This window comes from Chroicocephalus ridibundus, chromosome 1, assembly GCF_963924245.1.
Source record: "Chroicocephalus ridibundus chromosome 1, bChrRid1.1, whole genome shotgun sequence".
In the NCBI taxonomy this organism is placed as follows: domain Eukaryota; kingdom Metazoa; phylum Chordata; class Aves; order Charadriiformes; family Laridae; genus Chroicocephalus; species Chroicocephalus ridibundus.
In genome coordinates this window covers 162,316,185-162,338,179 of record NC_086284.1, presented here as the reverse complement: position 1 = coordinate 162,338,179, position 21,995 = coordinate 162,316,185, and positions in this window count along the sequence as shown.

Below are 21,995 nucleotides of genomic sequence, written 5' to 3'. Positions count from 1 at the left end.
ACCCCTTTTTTCCCTATCCCCCGAAAAGATGAATTAAATTAAAAAAAAAATAAGTGCAGGAGGCAGAGGTCCTCCCTAGAGATATAGAAGTAGAGCCTGCCTATACCTTTGCAAGTCTGAGCAGATGGTATTTTCTGAACATACAAATCAGAATTATTATGCACTTTATAAAAAGGTACATCTAGTCTATGAATAGATTTAGCATAAAATTCACTGTTCTCTTGAGACTTCAGGAATTAGTAAAAATTCACTTGCTGACTCCAAACAAACAGTTCTTACAGGTTTGTAAAGTAGAGACCATGTTCTCTTGGAGAAGTGCCTGGTGAAAAAAAAAAACAAAAACCCACAACTCCTCTGTCCTGCTGCTTGGAGTAGCAATATTCCTACCACACTGAAAATCATTTTAGGAATGAATTTGGGTGAGAGTGAGACTCCAGGTATGATTTCATACACCTTCAAGAAAAATGTTTGCTGTATTGTCATGAAGTTGATATTGGCAAATTCAAGTAACCTAAAGTTTCAGCAAGCCCCAAAATCATGGATTGGATTAAAAATGCCCTGAGATTTTTAAAGGGAAAATTACTTTCAGATTTTCACTCCTTGATTTTACTGTCTGGTTCTTGAGCTCTTCAGGTTTCTTTTTCAGGGTTTATCTCAGCATATATGACAACTTTTTTTGTATGATAGCTGGGTTTCACACATAATACAACAGGAGGTTGATGAAAAAGAGCAGGTTTTCCCCAAAATTGCCACTGCTCTGTCATTTGACAAGCTTTGCTGGCAGATTGAGGGAGGTGATCCTTACCCTCTACTCAGCACTGGTGAGGCCACACCTGGAGTGCTGGATCCAGTTCTGTTCGAGCTGTCCAGTACAAGAGAGACTCGGACATACTGGAGAGAGTCCAATAAAGGGCCACAAAGATGATTAAGGAACAGGAACATCGCCCAGGTTTCCCAGGCAGGTTGTGGAATCTCCATTTTTGGAGATATTCAAAAGCTGTCTGGACACAGTCCTGGGCAGTGTGCTGTAGGTGGTCCTGCTTGAGCAGGGAGATTGGACCAGATGACCACCAGAGGTCCCTTCCAACTTCAACCAGTTTGTGATTCTGTGATTCCCCTCTTTTTTGCAAGATGTGTTCAGTGGTATCCGTGCAACACACAGGGCCTCCTTCCTCAGGCATCTTTTTGTTCAGACAAGGCTCATGCTCATATAGTCTAAAAATGTGTAATTGTCCTTTGGCACATCCTAGACAATGTACTGATATGTTTAAAAATACTAACTCTTATGGATACACTTGTGCCTGGGCAGAATCTTTGTACAGGGCAGTCCTCAAGCTGCAATAAGAGCAATATTTTTCTTCATAGTTCTTAAAATTCTCTCTTCTCTGCCCCTTTTGTGCAAAGTTAAAAGGATATACGCACTGATTATTCCAAGTCATTCTCAATTCTGCCAGCACCGACAGCCCCAATTTCTTAATGAAGACAATAAGTTCAAACCAGTTTTGAAGCAACTAGAATCAACTGGAGGAGAGGATTTGAAATACTGCGGCATTTAAAAAAGGAAAAACAACAAAACCCTACAGAATTACTAATAGTGAAAAAACGTAACACCACCTAAACAGTCATGCAGTGCAGGGCTTATTAGCTACAGCCCCACACTCAATCAAACAGTTCTCAGAGAGAGACTGACTTAACAAACAAAACCTTGTCCAGCTCTGGGCTGATGTCATTGATGACATATTCAGTCTCATGGTCACACATCAAAAGAAAAGAACAAAATAATAAGGGGTCTGCTTTGCCCTCAGTCTAAGAGAATAACTCAGGTTTACTGAAGATTTATGCTACTGGTGGGAAATTGAATCTTGCTGTCCGAGCTGAGAGACACTAAATTATCTGTGTCCTGGAAAATGAATCTAATGAGAAAAATTCTATAATCCATGTGCTTCCTGTGTCAATGGTCTTATAGAAACCCCACTGCTTTCTTATGGACATACCTCTCCGTGCTGTCAGCAAACTGCAATAGGATATCACTTTTGTGTGCTGTTTGTCTACCTTTTGTAACAGAATAATTCTACCAGAGTCAACAAAGGTACCCAAGAGAATCCACAGATGGGACTGAGGCATGTGAAAACAGGACCTGTCTGTAACCTCTGCATTACAGACCTGCCTGTAATCTTTGTCCTACGGACTTTTCCAAGAATTATGAGGACAAGCCTAACAATTACAGTATGTTGAGAACTGGCAATGGAAGATTAATTTTAAAGAGGAAACCTGAAGATAGGTTTAGAAATTCATGCTGAAGCACAGATTGTTTGCACGCAGACTGTGGAGTCCATGTATGCATCACTGGACATAAGAGATATGTCTCGGAGGGCTTACTGGCCCTGGGAAATGGAACTAGAAAACCGTTCCCCCTTGCTTGCTTTTCTCCTCCTCCCCTACTCCAGCTTCCACCTCTAACTGAAACTATCCTAATGATGGCAGAAAACTCATTGAGAAAAAAAGAAACTACCCTTCTGTCAGCTCAGTGAGCTGAATCAGCTTGCTGATGGCTTGGAGGAGAGCTGCAGAGCGCACAAGGGAAGAGAATGGGTAGGGATGAACAGGACCATCCCTTCATCAGAAGCCAGGGGGTCAGCACAGCCAATTTTACCTACCGCATCTTCATTACAAATCACTTGCCTGCAACCCTGGCTGCACCGATACCAAAGCACCATCAATGCATATTTCTAAAGCATCCATCAGTAACTTGTGGGTGGGATTGCCTACTACCTACCAATAGACAGACTCATCCTCTCACTCTCACCATGGTGCTTACTAGAAAATATATACTTCAAGTGCCACACTCAGTAAGCAACAGGCCTATTATTGTAGCTAATTGGAAATTCCCCACCTAGTTTATTTTTTCTTTCCCGCAAAAGAACTGCCTATACATCAAAAATAAAATTCTTCTTTGAGACAGTTTAATTGCAATGAAGCTGCTGTGAAACCACTGATAGGCTTCAAAACCTGCCTGAAAACTTTGCCTGGCTTCCTACCAGCCCATTTTTCCAGCTGGAGGTCAAGAAGCCCCACATTTCAGACTCCCCCCTGCTTGACAGTTTGCTTGCCTGGCAGACTGATGAGGGACGGAGAGCCCAGACCCTGTGGGATATCGAGCTTCCAAGCTTCAAAGTCTTCAGGTCCCCAGCTCCTGCACGTCACAAGGTGTTTAGGCTTTCATTGCTCCTGGGCTTTTAGGCATGCTGAGTTGCAGCTCAGCAGCGGAGCTGACAAGAAACTGGGAACCTGGAAGCCCTGCAACTGGCAATTTCCAAATTCTAAGGCTCCTTATTCAGCAGATGCTATGAATGATTTTTTTTTGTTGCTTCTCCTCAGCAGAAGTCAGATTCCAGTGAAAGTGGGATCATTCTTGTTCCTGATCCATTCGCTCACCTCACAAATTTGAAAACCTCTGACTTTCTATGTCTAAAATGAAAACAGGACCCAAACAAGCATCTGAACCCTTACATATCATTTCTCTGTAGAGCTCTATCTACTAGTATCCTATGTAGCTAAAACATACAAAAACACAAACTCCCAGAGCCCTTCTTGGGTAGAAGTCTCCAACATGTCACTGATTGTTTTTATGAGTATTACAGTCCCACAATAATGGTAACAAATTATTGTTAGTTTAATCTGTTAAAGAAGACATAATCATCTGTTTAAAGAAGACATAAAATTCCTTTCACAACTGACAGCTATGTTCCCAGTCACTGACTCATTGTATGTCCTGCAATGATATTATTTTGCACTCACTTTTGTCACAGCACAATACTATTTATTGCAATTGCAGGACAGGAAAAAAGCCATGTCTTTCCAGTTACTTATGGGCTTATTTTATTTTATCCTAATTTCTTTTTTTTTTATGTCACTGTGCTGTTAACACAAATACAGTGTTATTACAGCTTAAGCAAGACACCTCTCCACAAGTTCAGTTAATAATAGCAGACAGCTCAGATGTGTCTAGAGAGTATTTTACCCTAATTACTGAAAAGCTACCTTTATATGAAAATCAAGAAGATCAGAGCTAAAAATGTGCAACCTGAGCGCTCCCCGGAGGGTTGCCTTGCTTGAAAGATGTCATGGTATCAACTTTATTATGCAGAAACATGTTTGTTCTGAAATGGAAGCTCCATTTTCAACTCTTTATGTATCCAGAAAAAATACCCGCATCTAGAAAAGTGTAATGAGATCAACATATAATCCTAATACAGACCTAGTAAAACAGCTGAAAAAAAAAGAAAGGCTTTGTTATTTCTATTCTGTTCCATCCCAGTAACCCCTGAGACACCTGGATCCACAGACAACTCAAGAATTCCAGCCCAGCCAGTATCCCTGGTTGCATGAGGCTGATTGCTCCAGATATCTTCAGAGATGGCTGCCATGAATACCAATCATGTAGTGACAACCCAAGTTATGTCTCTGACAGCAAGTGCTTCAATATAACAAAGACTGAGACATAATGAAGCATTTGAGAAGACTGAGTTTGAACATAGGGATGACAGTAAAAGTTTATAATGGAAGTAAATTGCAAATCAGATTCAACACATCAGAAATGTTAGTACAGTAAGAACAGAGAAGCCCCAAAAAGTCTTTCTTCTAGGTATTAGAATGATTTCACCCTTGCTCTCACTTCCTCTTGTAAAGAAAATTTCGCCTCCCTTTCCTCTTTGCACTGTGGGCCAGAGTAACTGATTGTTCACTCTGGTGCCTTAATTCTTCTTATTCTCATCTCTGTCTAAGCTTTGATTTTCACTGCCACAACAACTTTATTATTCAAGAAAAAGTAGTAGGCCACATACTACCATAGAATCATAGAATTGTTTAGGTTGGAAAATACCTTTAAGATCATCAAGTCCAACCATAAACCTAACACTGCCAAGTCCACGCCTAAACCATGTCCCTAAGCACCACATCTACGCGTCTTTTAAATATCTCAAGAGATGGTGATTCCTCCACTTCCCTGGGCAGCCTGTTCCAATGTTTGATAACCCTTTTGGTGAATAAATTTTTCCATATATCCATCCTAAACCTCCCCTGGTGCAACTTGAGGCCATTTCCTCTTGTCCTATTGCCTGTTACTTTGTAGAAGAGATGGACCCCCACCTTGCTACAGCCTATTTTCAGGTAGTTGTAGAGAGCGATAAGGTCTCCCCTCAGCCTCCTTTTCTCCAGGCTAAACAACCCCAGTTCCCTCAGCTGCTCCTCATAAGACTTGTGCTCCAGACCCCTCACCAGCTTCGTTGTTCTTCTTTGGACACGCTCCAGCACCTCAAGGTCTTTCTTGTATTGAGGGGCCCAAAACTGAACACAGTACTCGAGGTACAGCCCCACCGCTGCTGAGTACACGGGGATGTCACTTCCCTAGTCCTTCCTGTTGGCCACACTGTTCCTGATATAAGCCAGGATGCTTCTCAGCTACCTGGGCACACTGCTGGCTCATATTCAGCTGGCAGTTGACCAACACCTTCAGGTCCTTTTCTGACAGGCAGCTTTCCAGCCACTCTTCCCACTCTGTCCAGATCGCTCTGTAGAGCCACCCTACCCTCAAGCAGATCAGCACTCCTGCCTGACTTGGTGTAATCTGCAAACTTACTGAGGGTGCACTTGATCTTCTCATCCAGATTGTTGATAAAGATATTAAACAGAGCTGGTCCCAATAGTAAGCCCTGGGAAACACCACTTGTAACCGCTGCCACCTGGATTTACCTCCATTCACCACAACTCTTTGGGCCTGGCCATCCAGCCAGTTTTTTACCCAGCAGAGAGTACACCCATCCAAGCCACAAGCAGACAGTTTCTCCAGCAGTATGCTGTGGGAAATGGTGTCAAAGGCTTTACTAATGTCTCGGTAGACAACATCCACAGCCTCTCCCTCATCCACTAAGCGGGTCACCTTGTCATAGAAAGAGATCAGGTTAGTGAAGCAGGATCCTCCTATCCTAAACCCATGCTGACTGAGCCTGATCACATGGTTGTCCTACACATGCTGCATGATGGCACTCAAGATGATCTGCTCCATAACCTTCCCCGGCACTGAGGTCAGACTGACAGGCCTGAAATTCCCTGGATCCTCCTTGTGGCCCTTCTTCTAGATGGGCATCACATTTGCTAGCCTCCAGTCACCTGGGACCTCCCCAGTTAGCCAGGACTGCTGATATATGATTGAAAGTGGCTTGGTGAGCACTTCTGCCAGCTCCCTCAGAAACTTTGGGTGGACCCTACCTGGCCCCATAGACTTGTGTGTGCTGTAGCAGGTTGCTAAACATTCCCCCCTGGATTACGGGGGCTTCATTCTGCTTCCCATCCCTGTATTCCAGCTCAGGGGACTGGGTACCTGGAGAACAATTGGTCTTACAATTAAAGACTAAGGCAAAGAAGGTATTATGTACCTCACCCTTTTCCTCATCCTTTGTCACTGTTTCCCCCCCCATCCAAAAAAGGATGGATATTCTCCTTAGCCCTCCTTTTGTTGCTAATGTATTTATAGAAACATTTTTATTGTCTTCTACAGCAGTAGCCAGATTAAGTTCTAGTTGGGCTTTGGTCCTTCTACTTTTCTCCCTGCATTACCTCATGACCTCCTTGTAGTCCTCCTGAGATACCTGCCCATTCCTCCAAAAGTCATAAACTGTCCTTTTTTTTCCTGAGTTCCAGCCAATGCTCTGTTCAGCCAGGCCAGCCTTCTTCCCCACCAGCTCACCTTTCAGCACATGGGGACGGCCTGCTCCTGCAGCTTTAAGATTTCCTTCTTGAAATATGTCGAGCCTTCCTGGACTTCTTTCCCCTGCAGGACTGCCTCCCAAGGGACTTTGCCAACAAGGCAAAAGTCTGCCCTCCAGAAGTCCAAAGTAGCAGTTCTGCTGATCTCCCTCCTTAATTCTCTAAGAATCGAAAACTCATTTTGTGATTGCAGTGCCCAAGACAGCTGCCAACCGTCGCATCACCCACAAGCCCTTCTCTGTTCAGGTCCAGCAGGACACCTTCCCTAGTTGGCTCACTCGCTAGCTGCGTCAGGAAGTTATCTTCCACTCACTGCAGAAACCTCCTAGACTGTTTCCTCTCCACTGCATTGTATTTCCAGCAAACGTCTGGTAAGTAGAAGTCCCCAATGAGAACATGGGCTAGTGATTGTGAGACTTGCCCCAGTTGCTTATAGACTATTTTGTCTGCCTCTTCATCCTGGCTGGGTGGTCTATAACAGACCCCCACCAGGATATCTGCCTTGTTGGTCCTACCCCTGATTCTTACCCATAAACACTCAACCCTCTCATCGCCATCATTAAGCTCTAGACAATCAAAACACTCCCTAATGTACAGGGCTACCCCACCTGCCCTGGTTTGGGGTGGAGCAGGGCCAACTTTCTGCTCCCTGAGAGCCTCTTGCGCACACATGTTGCTGTGGCAACCAGGGTCAGCTGTCTGGGCTGTTTACTCCATAAAGGGGTTGCACCTGTGGGGAGGCGTGGACAGGTCAGGTGACCCGAACTGACCAATAGGGTGTTCCATCCCATCCGCCATGCTCAGTATAAAAGCTGAGGGAGCAAAGGGGTCAGGGTAGCTCTTCTTTGAGGGCTGGCTCTTTGGTGTCTCCCTTTTGTTAAGGACTGCTGTATGAGGAGGCCCCTGTCAGTTTGTGTACTTTTGGTCCTAATCTGTGGGTTCATGAATCAAGATCTGGAATTAAGTTCCTGTTTGTCACAGGGTTCAGTCCAGAACTTCCCTAGTGCCTGCTGGTGACATCTCCCCGGGAGCTTGATATGGTTTTGTATATATTGTATCTATTTCACTGTTTCCTTTTATTATTAATATTTCATGAAAGTAGTTAAGGTTTTTCCTAAACTTGTAAATCTCATCTCTCTCTTCTTCCTCTCCTTGAAGCAAGAGGAGGAGAGCACCTGTTGTCTTGTCATTGGTCAGCTTGGCCCAAAACTGTGACACCACCACCTCTCTTTCCTTGTCTATACCTTCTGAAAAGTTTATAGCCATCACTTGCAGCATTACAGTTGTGCAAGTCACCCCACCATGTTTCCATGATAGCAACTATATTATGATTTTCCTGCTGCACAGTGGCTTACAGCTCTTCCTGTTTGTTGCCCATGATGTGTGCATTGGTGTTGTAGATGCACTTAATTGGGCTATTGATCCCACCACCTTTTTGGAGGGAGGAACTCTAATTCCTATGTGACCATTCTCATGCAATTCTGTGGTTTCTAACACATCAATAACCTTAGAGTCTTTGCTGCTTCATGGGGCTCCATCCCATACCTTCACCTTCATTGAGGTGGCAGACCATGTAGAGACTTACTGCCCTCTGCTAAGACAGAGATTTCTGTGCTGTGCTCCGTTGTCCAATATATGTTAAGCATCCTGGGTGTGTTATACTGAAGATAATACCCGAAGATGGTTGATTCAACTGACTTTGGGAATTTGCTGGAAAAGATGGAGAACAATTTGAGGGGCTGACAACAGCCTCTGTAGCTAGAGCTCAATGTATGAGATGTCTGAGATTCAGCTGCAATGTCATGAAAGTATGAATGACTGAGTCTAGATCATTGACCATGAGGACCAGACAGATTCTGCTACCCAGACAGAGATTATTGAAAACAGATCACAAATGACGGTATAGGGCAGTTTAGTATTGTAAGCGGCATCTAAAAATATGCCTAAGCAGTGAGCTGAACGGGTCAATCGTGGATGTGCACGTTCAACTCCACTGACACCTGCTACTGTAATTTGCTACACACTCAGTAAAATGATCTCTTTTCTTGACTAGTGCCCCTCTTACCTGAGCCAACATGCAAAGTGCTGTTTGAAAATACAGTTAATGGTTGACTTGGCCAATGGGCGATAGTGTAGTCGTGAGCCATCTTAATGGCTGAAGAAATACCTGTGACCTGGTGGCACGTGAGTCTGCCTTGTGTGACCGCTTCACCAAATGGCTGCATGTGGATTTGAGAAGCAACAGAGACAGCTGACACCTGTGGTATCTCTGACCACTGAGTGTGCATCTAACAATTGAAAGAAGCACCATCTTGGCAAAATCCAGTGATACTATGTCCATCAAAAAGGCCAGTAACCATTGAATAAAGATGAGGAATGAGGACCACTGGTGACAAAATCAGACTGGATCATTTTCTGCAGCAAGTTCTATACTTGGAGCTGTCTCAAACTGTTTTGCAGAAAAATATTTATTTGCTGAAACAGATGTTTCCACTGTAAAAACATCAGTGCTCCTTTGAAAGTTTTATCAGGGGGATTTCTTAAGCCCAGGGTAGGATTTTAGGTCACAGCCAGAGACGAAGATAGAGCCAAAAGCCAGTAGTTGCATCCTAGTTGCATCCTGATGCAGACGAGGAAAAAGAACATGCATCTGTGATATTTTATCATCTTTTATGACCAAGTTTCCATCTCACTTTTCCTAATTAATTTTTAATATCTACACAAAGTGAAACACAGAAGAAACCAGGAACTGACTTCATACTGTCATTAGCTGGGTATTTTCCTGGGTTAGTCCAGTTTCACATCTGTATTCTGAATTGGGTGGAAGTAGAGGACTTGACTGTTGGTGTTCTGGTTCTTGGTGTTTTGGGGAAATTCTAGTTCTCAGAATATTTTCTGAGGGGCAACCAAAGTAGTCATGGACTGCTTTGAGTACCACCAAAGCGGTGGTACTTTCTCCTGGATAAAACTGGAACTGCACAAATAACATTTACAAACTTAGTATTATTAATTGCAAATTAACTTTCTCCTGAGCACTTTGATCTGTGCACATCCCAAAGGTGAGCTATGAAGGCTCTGAGAAGCATGGCATTAATGACAATTTTTAATTCCTGCTTCATAATCCCTGTAAACGTTAGCTTATAACTCTGTGAAACAGCTATAATACCATTCTTATTTTGAATGAGGACCTGATACTTCTTTGTTGTCTGCTATCACATAAGCTGTACTGCAGTGAGAGGGGCTCACGTTACCATTCACATCCAAATGGAGCAGATGGAGTTTAAGAACAGTGGTCAGGTCCTTAAGCTAAATCTGCTTAGGTTGACCTAAATCCTTAGTCATGAATCATTTGCTCAGATACAGAAGTCTGCAGACTACAATCAGAGAAGGTTTTTCCACTGCTTTGGCTTGTTAAGCTAAGAATAAGAGACAATAACTATGTGTCTAGCTCCAAGCAGGCAAAAATCAGGTCCCTGTTGTCTCCCTCCAAGGACTGGAGACACTTGGTTCACATCATGGTACCTTAGGGTGTCCATTCCAGCTCCTCAGTGTGGCCCTCTGAGGACTGTGCAATCTGTTACACCAACACTGCCACTTGTCTCTGTGGAGACTTGCTCGCAGGCAAATGATTTGCGTTCTCACCTTCTTTTCAGCAGCTAGAGTTCATCATCCCTGCCATTTCACTCTCATTAGTATTACCTGTAGTTAACCTTGGAGATATAAATTTGATAAGACTTCAGGAAGATGTTATGTCACAGATATGATAAAAACTTGGACAAAGCTTAACAGCTATTAAAAATACTAAGTCTTCCTTGTGCTTCTTGCTATGCTTTGTGCATAAAATTTGCCCAAAGCCTGGCCCTCAGAGCAAGAGAGAAGACATTCTCTACTGACACCAGAGTCAACCTGTTTCATCTCATAGCTGTGGTGGCTGCCAAGAATCCTTTATTCAGACAGGTATATTTCTCTCCCCTTTGATACCTCTGGGCTGTGTCTTCATAAACTCTAGAAGTAAAATGTGTCTTGATCCCCAGAAAAGGTTTAAAGGAGAGATTCATGAAGTGTTGCCTGTGGCTTATCTTCATTTATCACACAAAGGAAAGTTGACTTCATGGCAAGTTATTGCTGTGTGGGTCGTCGCTGAGCAGAGGTATGCGAGTCATGCGTGTCTCTTCTTCTGAGCATCCCTCTGCTCTCCAGGTGCAGGATGGACTGGGACATTCCCAGAGCTGCCTCATTTTCTCTCCTAAAAACCAAGGATGCCAGATGAGCATGTAGCTCTCCTCTCTACAGTTCCACTGACAGGAAGAGGTATCATGGGTCTCTTGGTCTCTTCACTTCTGTTAATGGTTCTCATGGCTTTTCTGCACTGAATCTGGTTCCTTTGAAGCTTAAGCCTTTACTTTTTTTGGCAAAGCAAGTATATCTAATGAAGATTGCACATAGTGTCTTGTTAGAGTAATGAATGGGGTAAACAGTGGGAGATAAGTTATGCAAAGGGGGTCGTTGAGTCAGTCTGAGGAAACCAAGGAAAACATCAAGTGTGTTGCCTCTCAGACTAATACATCTTCAAATCTTTTCTGTTAATATCTTTAAATGCATATTAGGAATTAATTTTTACCTTTCTTAAAGAAGCTGTCCTTTGAAAATCTGCACCTTTGTGTATATTCCAGGAAATGGGTAACTTATAATTCATAAGATCTTTGTATCCTATAAATACTAATTCTGTGTGATATAATGAGGTCCTGACTGGGTATTTACATAAAGCCCAGTTCTGCCTTTTGGCACCTCTACATAGTAGTTTACATTAACGGTAATGTAAGCCTTTCACATCCATTCAAGACCTTAATATAGCTCTAGGTAGTATCACATAATTTCATGGTAAATTATTTCTGTCTTTTAAGGCACAGAGCAAATTGCAGGTAAATTATTAATAATAATACTTAGATCTTATCTTCAAAGCACTTTACTAACATTAATTAATTCCTGCAGTCCTCTGAGGTAGGTAGCTGCATTATTACTTACATTCTTTACGAAAGGGGAAATTAAGACAAAGGCAGGATGAGATCTGCCTGCAGCTGCTGCTGGCTATGGGATGCAGACTACCAGGTGGAGGCAGACGAGCATCTAGGACCAGCTGAAATGCTTTGCCTCCAGCTGTTTGCTGTCTTCTCCTGCTGCAGGTCACTGCTTCTGCAGCAGACTGAATGACAGGGTGCAATGTGAGACTCTGCTCCAGCCCCTTCTTTTTTCAATTCTGGCACTTTTAGTTACACCTGCCAGTGAAGTGTGTTGGGGAAAGGAATAAGGAGGTTAACCTAAGTTTGTTGAACCTTGCTCTGAGGGTGATTATCTCCACCAGCAGAAGGAAGACAGCTGGGGCATCACGTTTTAAACCATTACAGCCAGATTTATTGGAGGTTACTTACCTGCAGGGTCAACTTCAAATATGGAAGTAGAATTTCAGCCAAAAGAGAAAAAAAATGGACTTTCAAAAGTAATTGATTTGGGTTTTATTATTCTTCCAATATTTTTTACATGGCTTTCAGAAATAATTCTGAATTTTATGTAGGTTTTAAAATTATTTTATATTATTAACACCATATAAAATTTGTTCCTACTACTACTGGTATATCAAAGTATGACAGCAACTGGTCATTGAAATATCCTGTTATTTGTCTGTTTTCAATTATTAAAAGCAATTACACTAAGCTAGAGTATCTTACCTCTTTTTGTGAATCAGATTGACTCCTGGTTTCATTGATATCCAACAGATTGCTTTATTGTGCTAAAATCAAAATTAGAACATTTCAAAAGTGATGTCATGAAAGAATGCATGCACAAAACAGAAATATGAAAAATGCATAGAAAAGCAGTACAGATAGAATTTTCAAGTTTCAAACTGAAATTTGGAAATGGGATCCTAAATCTCTTTTTGTTTTAAAAATATTTTTTTATCCTGTGGGAATTCCACAGAACTGGATAAGCTCATTTTTAGTTTTTGCAAAATCATAATACAAAGACTTTTTTTTTTCTAATGAAAACTGTCTGAGAAATGTTATCTATCTAATCAGCCTGACTACAGATAGCTGCCAGGATTCTCCTCACACGTCTACAGCAAGCTTTGTTCTCTTTTGAAATTACATGGCCCTGTATCACCTCCTCCCATAATGAAGCCTCTATTAAACAGCCTCAGGAAAGGAAATCTACACAGCAGTGCCGCTGGAGAATTATAATATGCCCACAACTCAGAGCTAATCTTCTGTTAGGACTGGATTTATCCCCCCAAAATTCATCTATCGGCAGGAGCAGAAGCAGAGCTGCTGCGGTCCAGTCCACTTACATCCAAACCATGGGCTGGAGATGCCTAGCTCTGTCCTTTGGCAATGAAAGTAGCCGTGGACAACTTTGGTGGCCCAGTGAAGTGCCTGGTGGCCCAGCGAGGCAGCTTTGCTGTAGTAGCTGTGCAACTGAAGCAGTTCAACTCCTGTCTGCAGCCATGAGGGGAATCTGGAAAGTCTTCCCTGAACTAGCAATGGATGCGGCCCATCTGTGTAATGGGTTCAGAAAAGTATTCCAGAGAATCTAATTGCTGATAGACATCTGCCAATTAGTTATGTTTCTGAGGGTCGGCAAACTCAGCCAAAATAAATGGAGAGGTTCCCCCTGAAACACCAATAATTAAGGATCTAGAGACTAGCTTTTTTTAGATATTATTGCTATGCTGATTGTGATCTGCCAGTTGTTCCAGTTCTAACTAAGGCAAGCACCAAGCACATGTCTAAATCCATCTCTTTCCACATCAGGCTTCAGTCCATGCTGAAAAAGGGAAGGGCTATCTGTTTGGAAGGAGGCACAACAAGCAAAGCCAACCTGGCAACATTTAGGGAAACATCCCTCATCTCTAGTGTCCATGGTCCAGACAGCATGCCAGGACTGATCACTTTCAGCAGAGGAAATCCAGGGATCTGGGGTCAGGCCAAGCCACCCCCCTGTTACATCTACCTACACCCCAAAATGGCCTAGTAGCAAAACAGACAGAGCTGTGCCTGATTCCTTAGGAGTTGTTCCAGTCCCTGTTTCACTGGAGTCCAGGCTGCAAGCAGTGAACAGAATACAGCCCTGCTGTTATTCTAAGCATTTTATTCCTTTTTTTTTTTTACACTTTTTCAGTTTTTATACATCAGGAGACATTCCCATACGTTTTATTCCCTTATTTTAAGGAGAGAGCATGTGACTGTGCGCCTGCATATATACTCAGTGCCTATAACTACCACTGGGGAAGAGCCAGGAAGAAAAAAAAAAAAAAACCCACCAAGTTTTAGTTTCCTCGCACTCTCAAGCACACTTTAAAGAGTATTTTTATATGACAGGATTTAGGACTGTTTAAAGCCATCAGCTACAGACTGTCAAACAAGGGTAGTGAAATTTCAGTTTCCCCGCGTGCCCTGCTCAGGCAGGAAAGGTGTTGCAGCAGTGGGAAGGCAGACACCTACACAAGGCACTTTATGTCCATGTCTAGATAGGCAATTCAGACACCAAATGAACATAGTTTTGGCATCACCATTTTTGCTAGCTCTAAAGTTGAGTTTCATTACATACTTTTTGCTGGTGTCTCCAGCCAATCACACCATCATCACCCCCTCCCCTTTCCAACAGTTTTTTAAGATAGGGAATGTGTGTTTGCTTGATGCTTGTACAAATGGGATGATTAAATGCTGCTTCTGATATTGAGACTGGATTATTTGGCTCTGGGCTTCTCATAATAACATCATCTGAAATGAAAATCAAGCTTGGTAATGTGTAGTCCTGGATTTATTTGCCCAATAGCTTTAAGACTGTGTACAAAATCCATACCGAATCACATTTACTTCTCTGCGGGTGCCGAGCCTCTGAGGAGTGTGACAGATCCCAGCCAGACAACCCAAAAGCCTGACTAGCTGTCCACCTACATACTCTAAGATTTTTATAGGGAGGAATAAAGACAGACAGACATCCATCTATATTGAAGCTGAGGCTATGTGAAAAGCTTTATGAATCTGTGTAGCTATCCCTCAGAGTCACTTCAAATTTAGTAGTACCAGAGGTATTAAAAGCCAGACTGGTACTTCGAGTCTCAAACAAGCAAGCAAAAGATAAATTGCTGAGATGTGAATCCATATAATCTCCATTTGATGCCCAGCATGTGGGCTGTTCTTGTACAGCATTGCAAAGGGAAAAAAGCAGTCACCTGAGAGAGAGAAAGTAGAGGCACATGGTACAAGGAAAGGAAAACATCATCCCAAGCTATGTTTCAGCCTTATGTTTATGTTTTGGGGGTCCATATGCATATGGGAGTAAGTCTTCCTGGAAAAGGCTGAGTTCTTGATGAGCCCCTTCTGTGTAGCAGCTGCCAAAAAGAGCCATGCAGTGTCAGCTATCCTGCATTGCAAGCTGTGGTCAGATATCTGATTTGTCTCCCATTCCCAATCTCAGTTCAGGCTCGAGTGCCCTGTTCCTTCCACAGGCAGCCTAAACCTCTTAGGTCAGTCCCGCTTCAGCAAATGAGGGTGTGCATGGACAGGGAGAGGGAAAAGAGGGCAGCAAAGTCAGGCTCCCGCCACACTCAGGCAGGATGCTCTGAACAGCTTCCTGGCAGCTGAGATCAGCTTGGGCAAAATAGCAGAGTGTGTGGAGGCAAAGCCCAGGGCTCAAGCCTAGGATGAAAATACAGTGTAAATATAACCATTCAGAGTGGCTGAGCATCTGGTTTCCTTGGGAAATGCCAATGGCACTGCACTGCACAGTGCACAAAATCTCTGAGTGCAAGTATTGGAAACATTTCAGGGGCATTAGCTGTGCTCATGCTGAAAAGCAGGGAAAATTAGGTCAAGTAGAGCTCCCGCTGGAATGAGTGTCAAAGCCAGTACAGGCACTTCTGAACTACACTATACTGTGCTACATGGTGGTTTCGATGTTTTGTTGCCTTGTTGAAGATGCAGCCTCATGCTAGCAGCCCAACAATCCTCAACTGAGCAGGGCAGCAAAGAATGAGACCCCCTGAAGGCACCGTAGGAATAGTCCTATGCCAGTGATCCTGTAGTCTCCAGGACTTCCAGCACTGAATGTTATAAAACATTTCTCCAAGTGATCGGGACAAAGAGCAGCCGCTCAATGTCTATTGGCTTAGCAACATTAAAATAAATATTTCAATATATGTGACAAGGCATCACTAGTCTTTTCCACACAAGCTCGAATCCAGTACTTTTATGAGGGGTACTCAATACAGGCTAAAAAGGTAGATTATTCCCACTAGCCCCACTTTAAGGCAGGTAAATGAGACAAAGATTAATGAGATGAGTTGGCCCAGGTCACCCTGCAGGCCAGTGACAGAGCTGAAAGCAAAGCCGTGATCTCCTGAGTCTCAGTTGGGTCTGTCACACCACAGCATCTCAATGCACAAGGCAAAGTATTTATCTTGTTTAAACTATGAAGACAGGCTCAAGTCAAATGGCCAAATACTCTGTCTTGACAGAAAAAAAAAAAAAAAGTTGCTTCAAAGCCTGGAAGAAGAGAACCATCCTATAATAAAAAATAGTTAATTTTCCCAGGAGGCTTGTCTTTCCCAGAGTCACTGTTTCTCTCCACTCATTCACATGCCTGATCAAGACTACAGCCTTCCCTCCCTCTTTCTTCCGTTGCACTTCCATTTATATAACTATTCATCTCAACTGTCTTACATAAGAACTTATTTTTTATCTCAAGCAAGGTCCCATTTTCAATCATATCTGGGTCCTTTCACCACCATAAAACCATTCTGATCAGAGAGATGTTAATAAAGCCACCTTCCTTTGGTTTATTTGCTTTTCTCTTCTGGCTCAACAGGGTGCATTGAGCTATATGATAAACATTTACAGCCGACATTAGAAAAGAAATGAGGACTATAATAGAGTCTCGCTTTTTGTCTTTCATTCACATTTAAGACTGCAGCAAATATAATCCAGGCTGCAGGAAACAGAAACCAGGGTACTTTGGTGGATTGGGTCCCCAGCTCACCTTTACTTGGTGTCTAGCTAAAGTCAGCCCCATAGTGTACCTCCAGTGCTACAGAATCTCTCACCTTCATTTCCAAAGACATATGGGGGTCGGGAGAGACCCTGTAGGCAAAGAGTAAAGTGAGGGGAGACGTCCAGTTCCCCCCTCCAGTACATACCAACTTTATTCTTCTCTGCAGTTCATCCACCTCTATTACTCCCTGCCCTTCAATGACATTTCTCAAGTTTCTGAATTGCCCTCAGTTCCTGGGTTTTGTTTCACGGCAGCTTCCGATGTAAAAGGGAATTAATAATGACACACCTGTGACATTTACAGCTGATATCAACGCCTGTGTTGTAAACACCAGAGAGGACAAGCAATGACAGAAGGGAATGGTGGCAGGGGCTGGCAGTGCTTTCTGAATAGCAGCTGGCAAGGAGTCAGTGATAGTTTTCCCAGTGCTCCGCACCCATCATCACCTCCTCCTTGAGCTCCTGGTGGGTGCGAAGGGTCAGGAAATGAAGGGAGGCAGGGGAGCACAGCCAGGGCAAACTGTAAAAGTAGTTTCCATAGCTTCACAATAGATTTAGCTCTGAGATGATAATGACTATGTCTAGCAGTTTATAAAGCTGGAAAAGGGAATTGAGATATTTCCAAGTGTGTCCCTAAGCTTTGGGAAAGAAGCTCCATTCAAGGTGGTTTTGTTTGTTTTCTTTTCTTATTGCTGTGGGATTAGGAGCCTCAGCATTTGCCAAGGAAGAATGAGAAGAGTAGTCAAACAACAACATGATTAGATCTGACTTGGAGAAACTCAAGTGATGATGGTAGGGCAGGGAATCATCTGGGATGCTGGAAAAGTATTGGAGACAAGAAATCAGGGAAAAAATAATGCCAAGCGAAGCTTAAAAGGGACATTGGGCTGTGAGTGCAATTAGCATGCTGGGGAGAGGGGCACTAAAAAGTGCTGATGGACCAGAAGGTACTCAATGGTGAGGTGGGAAAGGGTGCTGTAGTGGGACCAGGTCTGATGCTGTTCATAAATGACTTTGGTACCCCCCAGGCAGACTAGCATTTGTTCTCTGTTTCAAAAACCATCTCTCAGTGGTGGGGTACTACATTCGTTTTTAGAGACCATTTCCTTCACTCAATAGTAGAGTCAGAAAGTCTGTCCTGACCATGAAAGAACTGTATGATACAGTGATAGTGAAAAAAAATCTTCCAAAGATCTTAACAGTAGGAAATATCTGAGAAGAGATGGAAGATCACACATAAAGCTCAAGGTCTCTTTATCATTAGTGTGTCCTAGCAGAAACTGGCAAGAAATTGCACCTGTACTGAAGACTAGGGGCATTGTATTATGATTATTTTTTTTTAATTATGAGGAAATGATGAGGAAAATATTAGAAACCCTACCCTTTGGAACTACTTGAATAAAATATTAGTTAATGAACCAAAACCAATCCTACATTAGGAAGATATACCGGGTAATTATTTAGTCTCTTACATGTGTCTTTTATAAACTGCTTGAACAGACCTGTTTGTTCTTTAACCTCTTGGCTCTGCAGAATCACCTCCACCTCTTTTAAACTGCTGCATTATTATTGACTTCCGTGAAACTAGGCCAATTTTTACCATCTGGATTGGCCTGTGACTACCTTTGAAAAGGGACTTCTTGTCTTAAAGAAAAAAAATCCAACCCAGGATTAGTTTCCAAAAGAACTTTTCATCGTATATATCTATTAGATTAGCACATTATCTATGTGCTGCTCTCACCTTGACAAAGAGCAAAGACAAGAAACAAGTCTGCATACGCACAGCTAAATGAGAGTGTTACAACCTACAGGGCAAAATCAAGAGTGGAATAGTAGCAGAATGCCATTCTGGCACAGGTAAAGACAGAGAGGGAATAAAGATACTCTTAGACCCATGTCTGTGACAGCTGCACAGTAAGAGGCTGCTCTCAGGCATATTTGCAGCTGTAGGTGTTAAAATGATGGGTGAAGTGTGTCCATTAGCTTGGCAAGTGTCTTGATCTTTACTTTAATTACAGCCCATTGGCTATTCTCCACCTGTCCACTTGATTTCTTTTAAACCCCAGTGGAATGTGGGGTGATGGTCAGCACTGAAACAGGGATGTGCAGACTTGAGGCACAGGTCAAGAGGGGGAAGGGCTCTGCAGGGCACACTTTCTGTGACACCAGAGGCAGGTGTGAGGGCAGACTGCTCAGCTCCTCCCTGTACAGCAGTTCCTGCTGTTTACCCCTGAGAACAGTTAAAGCCCATCAGGCCCTTGGATAGCATTAAATTTACATCATTTAGGAATACTGCCTTCTTGACACACGACATGAATGAGAAACTGAAATGAGGAGAGGCTAAAGGCATTCTTAAAGCCTATTTCAAGTCCTGAAGACAGATCCCCTATGGAGAAAAACTCTTCAGGCATTGCTCTGACGTCTGTTCTAGTAACTCCCCCAAATTTCCCAGTTTTCTGTAGTGAACTTGTCTTCCTGGAAAACCTTGCTGGGAAAAGACAAGCTGCAAACAGTGTAAACTGACCCTTGACAGCCTCAGAGAGTGCATAGAAAGCTACACCATCAGTAAATAGCAGGCATACTTTGAGTTCATACATATCAATCCAGATAGCTTCTCCTCCAGAAAGCAAAAGAGGGGGGAAATAAATGGGAGGAAGCAGAAATAGCTCTCCTTGGTGGGGGAAAAAAAAAAAAAAAAAAGGCATTTGAGAAGGTTTCAAAACCTCCTTACAGCCACAAAAGAACTTTGAAATTTCAAAGGAGAGATGTCTCCAGGCTGGCACCTGCTATTTACATGTAGTACCTGCACATCCCATTAATGCAGATAGTGGAAATTCAGTGTATAATATTTTGTCACAAAGCAGAACAGGTAGCAGGCTTGAAATTCTTTGAGGCAGCCATGAAAGTGGAAAGTTGGCAGCTGGAAATAAAGTATTTCCATAACAGCATCACTGCTCACAAAGAACTGGTGGCTCTTTGTCCAGTGCTTAGAAGACCAAAGATGATGCACACCACAGCAATCCCCACCATTGTGGAGCTGAACTCTGTTGGGATTTTTCATGGGAATCACACACAGCAAAGGGAACCTACACACAGCATCAAACATGCCAGAGAAATATAAAATTACAAAAGTAATTCAGAACAATCTCTGCTCAGGGTTCTGTCTTCTCCCATCCACACCTTTCCTTCCTGTGTTATGTCCTCCAGATCATAAGAATGCCAAAGAAAAATCTTCTCTTATATCTACCTACAGAATTGTTTGGGACAATGCAATGAGAAAATATTTTTACTGTGTTTACTTTAATAGAGAGCCAGATATTGTATGGGCTCCAGGGATTTCGTTTCCCACTTGCCTTCTGATGGGCAATGGAATAAGAAAAGACATAGGAGATTTTACTATCCTCTGTAGATAAATAATTCTTGAGGGATATTAAGATGGTACCTCTCACTGGAAGCAAATTCACACGTTTATAAAGTTTGCTTTTTTGTATCTATTTCATAGTCACTTTTAGAGATGATAAGAGTACAGAGATGAAGTAACTGAAACTGTGTTCTCAAAAGAGAGGCCATATTCAGTCAAGCCGACATCCCAGCTTACCCTTCCCCAACCTCTTAAGATCTGAACACACTCCCAGCACTTCTGAGAGAGCAATAACCTCAGGCACATCATGGTTTTCCCGCATCATAGAATCATAGAAGCATTTAGGTTAGACATTTAAGACCACTGAGTCCAACCGTAAACCTAACACTGCCAAGCATCACTGCAATTTGAATGATTTGGACAGTGTGTTGGGTTGGGAGAAGGTGTGACAATAACACTTGATGAATTTCATGCCTGAGACTGCCACCCCTGGGGTGGCAGAAGCAAGAAGCCCTGCAGTGCCAGCACAGGGACAGCTACAAAATGTACGGTAACTGCATTATTAGGTTTTTTCGACCCTCTGAAGTGTGAGAACTTCAATCCGGACCTGAACACTAATGTACTGTGAGACACCTCTCCCAGGATTCATCATTCATGTTTCTTTTTCAGGTTTTGCTGTGCAAGTTCAGATACACAAACCTCTACCAGGTCAAGCACGTGAACTCAGCAAACTCACATGAGATCTCAGATGCAACCTTTGCTGTAATATGCACATTTCTTATTATTCTGCCTCCACAGTTGAAATTCATGCACCATTTAAAGTTCTCACTGGGCTTATGGCCAAACAGGCTCAAACAGCCACATCATCAGATTTAGGAGTTTCTTCTTTTCCTCCTGGGTCGTTGCAAGTAGGAGATTTTGCTGACAGGTAGATGCAATCTTATAAATGGCTCCCTTACTTTTTTCTTGCCTGCTGGCCAATTTTGGATCCTTTCTGCATGGAGTGAAATGTCCTCCCCCAAGTAGCCAGCACAAGCTCTTGTAAGGTCACTTTGTAATTGTGGCTGGCAGTGCAGAGGTTAAACAGATCAACAAGGAGGTGGCCAGGTCTGACTGAGACTCTGAGGCAGAAAACGGTAAGGAGGTCTAGCACCAGGACTGAAGTGAAAATTAAATCTATTTTAAGATGCTGTTTTTAAACTGCTATTCTTTGAACTGATGTGCATTTTAGTCAAGCTGAAATTGGTTATAAAATCATACAGAAAGGGATGAGGGGGAGAACAATTTATTTACCTAAATGCAAGAAGAGACACATATCTGCAGTTTTCTGACTCTGCACTCTGTTGTGTGGGGGTTGTGTCTGCAATATAATTTGTTGGGAAAGAGAGCTCCTGGAAGTGGACACAACACAGCTGTCTCCACCACTCAGACATGACCTGGAAGAACGGATCACCATAGCATTGTAGGCACATATGCGTGAACACTCGGGTGCATTACACGGTGGTGCTTTGTGCTGTGCAATCTCACTCTTGCTCATTTCTTTCTTCTTCTGTTTTAATATACAGCACTCCGCCTCCTCTCAATGAGCTGCCCATGAGGACTGAATTGGGATCTTCCATAACAAAAATCATGAGTGAATCTATTATTGAGTTGGAGCCAGCGTGCCTCTGGAGTTAATGTTTATCTTCTGTTTAGGTCACCCATGGAGAAAGGCAAAGACCTTCCCTGTGCTGTAACGCTTACCACCTCGGGGACCCAATTCTTTGGGTTCTTTTATGGACACTCTTGTAGTTGTGTGCTCGCTCAGTCTAACAGAAGTAAAG